This window comes from Rhinatrema bivittatum, chromosome 4 (assembly GCF_901001135.1).
Source record: "Rhinatrema bivittatum chromosome 4, aRhiBiv1.1, whole genome shotgun sequence".
NCBI classification, from domain to species: domain Eukaryota; kingdom Metazoa; phylum Chordata; class Amphibia; order Gymnophiona; family Rhinatrematidae; genus Rhinatrema; species Rhinatrema bivittatum.
Genome location: NC_042618.1, coordinates 248,170,595 through 248,181,365, shown reverse-complemented (window position 1 = coordinate 248,181,365; position 10,771 = coordinate 248,170,595). Strand labels below are relative to the sequence as shown.

At 42.1% G+C, this 10,771-nt stretch overlaps 1 protein-coding gene across 3 annotated transcripts in view; it reads left to right on the top strand.

The window, feature by feature from the left end:
- Window positions 1-10,771, top strand: part of TMTC1 (transmembrane O-mannosyltransferase targeting cadherins 1) — a 717,359-nt gene that overhangs the window by 189,298 nt on the left and 517,290 nt on the right. The gene's annotated exons all lie outside the window — the stretch shown is intronic.

Below are 10,771 nucleotides of genomic sequence, written 5' to 3'. Positions count from 1 at the left end.
ATCTTTATGCCGGGTGCAAGCTTATTTATAGCCTACTGTATGCCAGGTGCCGAAGGGTGCATGCGAAGTGCAAACTTATTTATAGCCTACTGTATGCCAGGTGCAAACTTATTTATGCCAGGACAGGATTGCTCACTATCTGTTCTTGCAGTTCAAGGATAGGTCATCTCCATTCCAGGCCGAATGTCAGTGCTGCAGCTGATTCTGCAATATCCCTTACACCCACCCACTAAAGCTGCTTAAATTAATTCCCTCCCTGGTTTCCTCCCCATCTCAACTCTTACCCCATTGTGGGTCAGTTCTTCCAGGGACAGGAGCGATCCTCGGTTGCTCTTGTTTGGCTTTTCCAGTATTATAAAATGGCCACTGGTCAGTACCTGGCTAATGCCATTATGTTTTATGGCATAACAAAATGGCACCAGCCTTGGGTTTACTGGTGGCGATTTTGTTATGCAGGAGCAATTGGGCAGGAGTGACTAGGGATTGCTCCTTCCACCAGAACACCTGATCCCTGATGGAGTAAGGGATGGGGGGGAGATTGGGGGGTTCTGGGGTGCAGGTGGGGCTTTTCTTTAAGTAAGTATGTGGGTGGTGGAAGGGAAGAATTGCAGATCTCACAGCAAGGGCAGGAGCAAAGGGGGGTGACTCCTATCCCCAGAAATCCTGTGGAGAAGTGCTGGAGTGGAAGGAGATTGGGGGGAGGCCTTCGGGTCTGGTGAGATTTTTTTTTTTGTGGGTTTTGTGGTTAGGTACTTTTGTTTACTTTGCAGGGAATTGTTTTTGGTTGCTTTTTTCTCCCTTCTTTCATTTTACCTTGAGAGTTAGTGTGCTGGGGACAGTACTGAGTTCTGGTAGTGAGGGGAGATCAGAGTGCCCTGGGGAGGGTGTATGCTGAGTGTTTTGGGTCAGGCTGGGGGGATAGGATGTGCTGGGTCTGGGCAGGTTAGGGAAGAATAGAATGCTGTGGTTGGGCTGGGGAGGGGCCTGGGTGTGCTGAATTGGGATGGGAAGGGGGTTAGTATGTGCTGGGGTTGAGTTGGGAAGGGGGAGGCACAGTTTGCCAGTATCCAGCTAGGAAGAACACAATTTACCAGGGGAAGGGGGGGACAGAGTGTGCTTGGTTTGGACTAGGAAGGAGGGCATATAGTGTGCTGGGTTTAGGCTGGGGAAAGGGCAGCAGAATGAGCTGGGGCTGATTTGCTGATGGGGGAAGGGAATGCTGGGGTCAGCCCGATGAGAGGGATCAAAGTATTTTGGAGTCAAGTTCATGAAAGCAGGTCAATCTAGCAGAGCTGGGGGTCAATCTAGGGAGGGTGGGCAAAGTGTGCTGGGGATGGGCAAAGTGTGCTGGGGATCTCAGAGTATACTGGAGTCGATTTAGGGAAGGGGGTCAGATTGTGCTGGGTTGCTTCACTGAGGAGTCTGGCTGAGGATGGGGAGTCAGAGTGTGCTGGTGTTGGGCTGTTGAGAGACGGGTCAGAGTGCTGAGCCTAGGCCGCTGAGTAGGGAAGTATGATGGGAATGCTGAGAGGGATATCAAAGTGTGCTGAGGAGGGTAGAAAGGAGTTCTGGGTTTGGACTGGGGAGGACAGTGAATAAGGGATTGCATGAAATTTCAGCAGGTTTCTGCAAGTTTTATTTACTTGTTCTGTACTGTGTTTCCCAGTTTTTTAATAATAAAAAAAAAAAATTACTCTCTCTCTCTTTGGTTCTGCTCATCATTAACATTATAATAAAAAATAACCTTTCATTCTCCCCCTCCCCCCCCCCCCCACACTCACAATCTGCAGTCGTGCAGATCAGTGTGTCTAAAGAGAGAAATATGTCAAACACGCGTCTATGCATGTAAAAATGAGATTTGAAAATTGCTTCTCCCCTCTCCCTCCTCCTGAGTGGGTAAAAGTGAACAGTTCATGTACTTTTACCGATTACATCAAAGGAGCAGGGTTAGGTTGGAGGAAGGAAATTAACTTTGGGTTTTCATTTTGAAATCTGTGCACATTTTTTTCACTCAAGTACTTTAAAGCAGGTGCAAAGTATGCGAGTACAATTTACTAGCATTCCCCCACCCCCCACCTCCTAGCCTTGGTTTTAACAGGGAAACGCCTTACGATTGTTTAAAAATTACCTCCATAATGCTCAGGTTAGCTCTTGACTTCCAGATTTTTGTAATCCAGGGTACATATATTGGGGTAGATTTTCAAAAGTACACGCGGGCGTACATATGCGCGCGCTACCCGGTGCGCACACATATATGCTCGATTTTATAACATGCGCGCGCAAGGGGGTGCACAACTGCGCACCTTGCGCGAGCCGATGCCCACGGGCTTTCCCCGTTCCCTCCCCCTAAACTAACCTTCCCACCCCTTCCCCTAACCTTCCCCCCTACTCTAACCCCACCAAAATTCTTATACTTCTTGCGCCTGCTGGCATGTGATCCTCCGACACAGCGGCAAATGGCCCCCACCCCTTTAGTAAAGCCCCGGGATTTATGTGCTTAGAGCTTTTAAAATCCGGCCCATTCTGTTTTTGAGACAGAATATGAAGTGAAGGCTCTGATGCACACACTTGTCTCTAGCTGAAACACGCACACACAAATCAATCAGTAAGTAAATATGTGACAAAAGGTAGTATCAGTCTTTGATTTTTGAATCATTTATAGTTTTTGTTATTTGACTTGAAAATAGTGTAGGATTATTAGTAAGAAAAAGTTAGTGCAGCTTCTTTCCCATTGCGTTTGTATAGCTATCCAAATCTTGTTGACTGCCAGATGCTTTCATCATGGCCAGGAAAGAGAATGTCCTGTAGTACTGTCCATTTTTCACCATCTCCAGTAATATAGACTGAATCAATTTTCTCTCACAGCATTCCAGCATTTCCATGCAAATTCTAGAGAACGTCAACCATGGCAGATTGTATATGTGTTCTTTTGGAGAACTGCAATGAATTCAGAATAGTGATGGATCCAATTTCATTCAAAACAGGATGTCTAAGTGGAAAAAGAATGGGTTTTTGCTATTCAGTATGCCCAAGTGCTATTCAATTTCATGTTTGTTATATTGTCATGAAGTATTACCAGTTAAAAAAAAAAAAGTCTGTAATTATTTCAGGTTACTTAATTGTATTATTGGCAGAAGGAGGAAATTCAGTCCAGTCCTTAATTTGTTTAAATGTCTTTAAATAGTTCTTTACATTCCCACAGAAAAACAACTTCTCTGTTCATTTAGTTTGGCTGCTTTGCAGTATCGTGTCTTGGGTGTTTGGGTGGTCTTATTCCATAGTCAGTAAGCTGCCTTGACCACCTTGAATCAGACCTATATGTATAGCACTGCAGAGGTAAAATCTCAGAATGTTCCTGCCTTAGAAACCTTGCAGCCTAAACCAGAGCACAGAAAAGCGAAGTGGCTTTGTTAAATATCACACACCAAAGAGTGTAGAGGGATTTGAAACCGAGTCTTGAGGTCATGCCTTTCTGTTTTGTCTCCTAGCTATATTGTTGTATAGAGGCCCTTGGCTTGCATCTTGAGTTTCTTCCTCTCTGTTTTTTTGTTTGTTTTTTTTAAAGGTTTAGAAATAAATTTAGGTCAAATGGTGTTCAACTTTTTGCCATTACTTTTAAAATATTCTGCTTTGTGGGATTATGCTTTTGCTCATTGTGGGCCAGATTTTAAAAGCCCTACGCACGTAAACCCAGAGGATTTTTTTAAAAGCCCTACGTGTGTAAGTCCCGGGGCTTTACTAAAGGGGTGAGGTGGGGCCAGAGGCCTCTGACACAGCGGCCTTTGCTGCTGTGTCAGAGGATCACATGCGCCTGCCCAGAGGCAGGCGCAAAAGGTAAGACAAAGGTCAGGAGGGTGTTAGAGTAGGGCTGGGGGGGGGGAGGTTAGGGGAAGGTCAGGCTAAGGGGAGGGAACTGGGGAAGGCATCGCGGCTCAGCGCATGCAAGGTGCACAATTGTGCACCCCCTTGCACGTGCTGACCCCTGATCTTATAACTTGCGCGTGCAAATATTTAAATCGGGTGTACACCCTTTTAAAATTACCCCTGTATGTTCACAGTTCAGATGTGATCAGCATGGAACTGGGAGTTTGTGGTAATTATCAAGAGAAGCAGTATCCTTGTCCACTTGGAACCACAGTGGTAGAGATGGATAAGTAGGAAGAACTTTTCTAAATCTTCATACAATTAGGGGTAGATTTTAAAAGGAGCGCGCGCGGCGTATATTTGCGCGCGCTACCTGGCGCGCACAAACGTACACCCGATTTTATAATATGCGCGCGTAACCCTTTTAAAATCCGGCCCTTATTGTTCTCCCAAGAATGAAATAAAAATCAAACTGAAGAGGAAGCACAATGGAACCGAAAATACCATATGCAAACCTGAAATAAAAAAAAATGAAAATTTAAAGTACATATTAATTTAAGCCTGAGTTATTGTAAAAATATAAATACAATTTTATTGCTAGTACTTCTGCTTTTAGTTCCTTCAGTGAGGAGGTGAGATTAAAGGCACTTTTTTTTTTTTTACTAAGGGGTAGATTTTACAAAAGTACGCAGGATTTTATAAGATACGCGTATCTTATAAAATCCGGGGTCGGCGTGCGTGTGCTGCCCATTCCCTCCGAGGCCGTTCTGAAATCAGAGCGACCTCGGAGGAAACTTTCCATTCACCCCCGCACCTTCCCCTACCCTAACACCCCCCCCCGGCCCTATCTAAACCCCCACCCTACCTTTTTCTTAAAAGTTACTACTGCCTCCGGGCAGTAGTAACTTACTCTCTCAGATAATAGAAGAACCAGGGGGCACTCCATGAAGTTAGCAAGTAGCTCATTTAAAACTAATTAAAGAAAATTCTTTCTCTCAGTGCATAGTTAAGCTCTGGAATTCATTGCCAGATGATGTGGTTACGGTAGTTAGTATAACTGGGTTTAAGAAAGATTTGGATAAGTTCTGAGAGGAAAAATCCATAAACTGCTATTAATTAATAAGCAATAGTTGCTTCAGATCTATTTAATGTTTGAGTACTTGCCAGGTACCTGTGAATTGGATTGGCCAATGTTGGAAACAGGATTCTGGGCTTGATGGACACTTGGTCTGACCCAGGATGGAATATCTTATGTTCTTATGCACTACAGAATCTTAGAATCACAATCTTGATTCCTAGTTTTGCTAGTAGTATATACATAGGATGCATATAAATGTTGAAAAGTGTTGCCAAGAGTGCTGAGCCCTGTGGGACACCTATATCAATATGGAATGTGTTAGAAAAGTGGTTGCCCAGTTTGACTTGGAATGTCGTATCTTCTAGGAAGGAGGAGAACCATTTTAGAACATTTCCGTCTATTCCAGTTTTTTTTTTCATCTGATGGCATAGCATGGTGTGGTCCACAGTGTCAAAAGCTGCTGTTAGATCTAAAAGAACTAGGATATAAGATGCATCATTGTCAAACCCCTATAGTGCAGGGTCTATTAAGGATATTAGTAAAGTTTCTGTTGAGCAATCTTTTCTGAATCCAAATTGTTTGGGTATAGAATATCATTGCTTTCTAGGTGGTTTTCCAGTTGGGATAACACTGCTTTGTCTAGAGCTTTGGCAATTAAAAGCAAGTTGGATATTGGCCTGTAATTGTCCCAATCGTCAATCCTGCCATTTTTATTTTTTATGATTGGTTTGATCACAGCTTGTTTCGCCCCATAAGGGACCAGTCCTTCTGAGAGTAGTTGATTATGGTTTCTATTGTTGGAGGTATACTGTGTACTATTTTAAGGGAACTCGCTAGAATTGGGTCTAGTGGGTGATTAGCTGGCTTAATTTTGTTAATGATTTGATTTATTTCAATTTTAGTTACTATGTTGAAAGTGCTTCAAGTGTTCCATTTAGGCTGCCCATGTTTTTCTTCAGGTTCTTTAATTAGTGAGTAAATGGAGAATTGTGTTTTTAATCTATATATTTTATCTAATAAGGAGGTGGCATATTCATTGCAGGCATTCTTTGAGAAGTTCTAGTTATTTGAGATTGAAGAAGATGGGTCCTTGATTAAATGTTTGACTGTTTTGAAGAGTAAATTGGAATTAAATATTACCCCGTGAATCAGGTTTGCTTAATACACATTTTTTACTTTATTGATTTGTGTATGGTATTTTGCTAGGAGGGATCTGTATTTTCCTAGAGATTCTGCAGATGAGCATTTTTGCCATTGTTTCTCAGATTTTCTCAGTGACTTTGCCTCGTCTCAGTTCTTCATTGTTCCATGGTTTCTTTTGTTTAGAGTTATTCTGTTCTTTTTGGAACATTTTTTACTGTATTGAGCTTAGGTTATTTGCAATATCGTTGACTATTTTTTCCCAGGAGTTAAAAACTGCGGAGGCATTAGCTTGATTAAAATTAATTAGCTTATTTCTAATTGTTTCTTCAAGTACATCCATTTATATCTTTTTTTTCTGAAGGCTCATCAACCTGACATTGATCCTCTCAGGTAACATTTTGAGACAAGCAATAATGTTTAACATTTCATTCTTTGTTACACTGTCTCTTTAGTGAAACATTGTTAGCTTAAATAGAAGTGAACCACTTTGTTTTCTCGTTGGTGTATATATATAAAACCTTGAGTATTTTATTACTTGTTCAACATAAGTGTTCATAGTGTTTTGTAACTCTTACAATGTGTGTTGGAGATGTCTTTGTAAGTATGAATGCATGGATATGAATGGTTTTCTTAAAAGGTCAGTTTTCATAGTAAGCTGTGTTAAGATGATAACATATGTATTAAGTCCAATTTCATTGTACTTGTGAGATTAAATATATTTGATACATTTTACATGTCTGTTCTTATTGATTGTTTACCCACTCTAGAAGAAGAGAGAATATAATACTGTTATGATTCCTTCGTGTAATAGGTAGCATGAAGTGTGCCAACTTTATGAAGGAACTTCAAGGCAGTGTTTATTTGCTGAGCAGACAGAGAGCTGTTGAAAGTCTGTATATCTGCAAGATGCTATTGATCCAAGTCAGAGCATCTTTGTCTAAAGGTTTGTGTATAAGGAAGGCAATCTTACATTGAATACATGGTTGTAGTGGCAACCGGTGCAGAGAACGTAAAGTGGGAGTTATATAAGTGAGCATTTTAGCCCCAGTTAAATTCCTTGCAGCTGAATTCTGGACTATTTCCATAGCCTGGATAGAACAAGCTGGAAAGCCTACCTACTGACAATTACAGAAACCTAAAGCAGTTAGGATGAGAGATTGTAGAACAAAATGGAAATCATGAAGTTCCAGAATCGGCTTTAACTGTCTTAATAGGCGTAATTTAAAGCATTATTAAGTTTTTAGGCATGACTTTAAATACTCTGGGCCCATATCAAGCAATGCTTTAAGGGAGTAATTCTGTAATAGCCTGCATTTATTTAAAGGCAATTATCTATGGACTTTACATCAATTTTGAATTGGAAAGTGTGGCATGTTCTTTCTCTTTGAAAATTATCCCATCAAAATTGCACCTGCTAATTTGTGCACAGAGGTTTATTTGTATGAAAATTTGCACACATACTTTTGAAAATGCAAAAGCATACACATAAGTGCAAACCCTTCCTCAACTCAACCCTTGCTGAACGTCTCTGCTTATTGACAGTAAACTAAACTTACAAGTATTCAGACCATATGGGTGTAAGATGTCAAGGCACAAAATGTATTTGAACCAAGGTCTGCTGGTGGAAGGCAGGTGCCCTACTAGTGAGGTCATAGAATGATTTAAACTGAGATGACCTCAGATCTGTGTTAACCTAGAACATGGCCATGTCCCCGAGGATCCAGAGTGATTCTCAGGAAGTTCAAAAAGAATTTCTGGGAAAGGCCCAGTGTTTGGGCATGTGTTGGCTGATGGCTGCACAGTTGAGTTGCAAGATGAGTGTGTGACTGGTAGGGTTAGTGTGTGTATTTTGAATGGGGAATATCAATGAAGTAATTTGGTATGACCTGGGCAAAATACCCACTGTGAGTACTACAATGCTAACCAGGGGTTGTGTGAATTGTAAAGATAACCTGCATCTGTAAATAAAACCCTAGTATTGAATGTGAAGCAGAACTGTGTCTGTGCCTGGAAGGGATTCCAAATTGACATAAATTTACCTACATGTCCTGTCTCTGTTCCAAGTCTTTGAGTCCAGTGCTTGTGCCGCTATTGGCGTGGTCTGTGGCCAGTCCTAGGGTTGTGTAGGGCAAGCAGCAGCACCAAACTCTCTGAGCCTTCATCTTGTTCCAGGTTTTCAGTGTCTTGTCCACATCTCTAGAGTCATCTTCTGAGTCCTCAAGCTTTTGTCTGTCCTCATGCACAAACCGCTTCTCAGTGGGTTTGTGCATGAGGTAGCCCTCCCGCGGGAGGGCTACCCCAGAGACCAGCAATGCATTGCTGTGTCCTCACTGGTTTGACATCCAAGTGTTCTTGTTTCCAAACCAAGAGTTTTCCTGTTCCAAATGAAGAGAGTTTCTTGTTTCTGCCAGCTCATGCCTGGATGCATTCGCCCGCCAGCAGCATGTACCACAGCTTGCCCCCGGGGTTGTGTCAGTTGCGTTGCGGCACAGAGGCTCATGCTCTCAAGTGCTCGTCCATGCTTACAACATCCTGTTTCTACAGCAGCTTTGTCTGTTTCTGAGCTAATGCTGTGTGCATGCTTTCATTCTGCATAGTATCTTATTTAGTGTATACTACCAACTGGTGGTCAGCTGGCACATCCACATCTTCTGTTATATTCAGTGCAGCTAGCTCTAAAGCATTAACTTCTTACTGGAAGCAGGGGTGCCTGGGAGTTTTCTGCCTTATGGTTTTCAGTCAGCACTGGTCAGGCCTTTGTGAAACAGCAGCTAACCTGGCCAACCCTGCAAAATTGTTCTAATTTTACCTGTCCTTATTTCTGTGGCCCAGACTATGCTGGTTGCTATTAGCTTCAATTTACTCACAGTAAGACTCTGTTATTTGTTTTGACTGTTAATAAAGTTTGGAGTTGTAGAAGCTGCCATCCTATGTCTGCGAGTAAGGACCAAGTTACCAGAATACTGCATATTGGACAGGCAATATTGCTGTAGGTAAAGCACCCCTTTACCAATGGAGATGGTTTTGAAAATCTCTCTCTGAATGTTAAAACTAATAATTTAAAATTAATAAGTATTGAATAGGGAGCCATTGGAGGCTATTGATTTTTTTTTATTCTATATAAATATTTTTTAGTAGCGTGCAGTGTTAGGCATATAAATATATTTAACTGTACAACATGCAATTAATTATAAGCAGTCAAAGTTTGAACAATTATAATATTCTTCCATTTTATGGCTACATATAAAAATGATGTCATCAACATCAGGGGAAACTGAATATTTGTGGCTTTGCTCCTCTTGCAAGTTGAAAGACTTTACAACTTTGAGGTCAAAGTGGGATTCACAGCAATTTCTTTCGACTTGTGTTCTACAGCCAAACCTTTTGATTGCTGTTTAATAGTTCCTTTCTGTTCACCAAAGAAACATCTATTACTGTAGGATTGGTTGGGAAAAGACAGCAACTTTATTAAAATCATGTAACAAATCATAAATCTTTCTTTTTTTTTTTAAATTCCATCTTGAAGTTTAAACAGAGAAAATATGAGAAAACCCACCATATTTTGATGAATGCATCTAAACAATCCCTGCTTTCAGATCTTTCATTATTTAATCAACAACTACTACAGCATGCAACAACTAGAGATGATTGCACAATGAGCACTAGGTTAAAGGGGACAGAAACAGAATCTGTGAAAGTGGTTGATATCAAATCAGTACAATTTTTCTGCAGCAGTTATAGTTGATATTCACCAGACATTTTTGGGGCATTTCTGGTTGTCTGATGAAAAACACTAGAAATTGTTTGCCAAAGGTATTTATTTACAAATAGAAAAGATCATTTTCACATTTACACAAGTTTAACTAGAATTCATCAAATTTTTTATAACTTTTGAGCTTCTAGTATGCATAAATATTACATCTTATGAAACTGGACCTTTCTCATTCAGCCTGACTGCAAAGGAGAGATTCAGGCTCATGTAAAAATGAGTTGGAGGTGCTGATGATGTAAAGATGATATTTAAAAGATCTTGAGAAGGGTGATCGCCTTATTCATACTGAAATGCACTAGAATGAAGAGATATTTTAGGAGAAAGTGCAATAAGTGCAGAAAATGTTTAAGAACATAAGAAATTGCCATGTTGGGCCAGACCAAGGGTCCATCAAGCCCAGCATCCCGTTTCCAACAGAGGCCAAATCCAGGCCACAAGAACCTGGCAATTATCCAAGCACTAAGAAGAACCCATGCTACTAATGCAATTAATAGCAGTGGCTATTCTCTAAGGGGCGGATTTTAAAAGGCCCGTGCGCGCCGGCACGCCTATTTTGCATAGGCCGCCGGCACGCGTAAGTCCCGGGGCTTTCGAAAAGGGGCGGGAGGGGGCTTGTCCGGGGGCGTTCCCGAAACGACACAGTGTTTCAGAGGCGGGCCCGGGGGCGTGGCGCCGGCCTGGGGGCATGGTCGAGGCCTCCGGACCAGCCCCCGGAACCGGAGGACAGAGCGGGGCTGCCGGCCGGCGCGCGCAAAGTTACGCTTGCTGAAAGCAGGCGTAACTTTGCCGACAAAGGTAGGGGGGGGGTTTAGATAGGGCCCGGGGGGTGGGTTAGGTAGGGGAAGGTGGGGGGAGGGCGAAGGAAAGTTCCCTCCGAGGCTGCTCCGAAATCGGAGCGGCCTCGGAGAGAACAG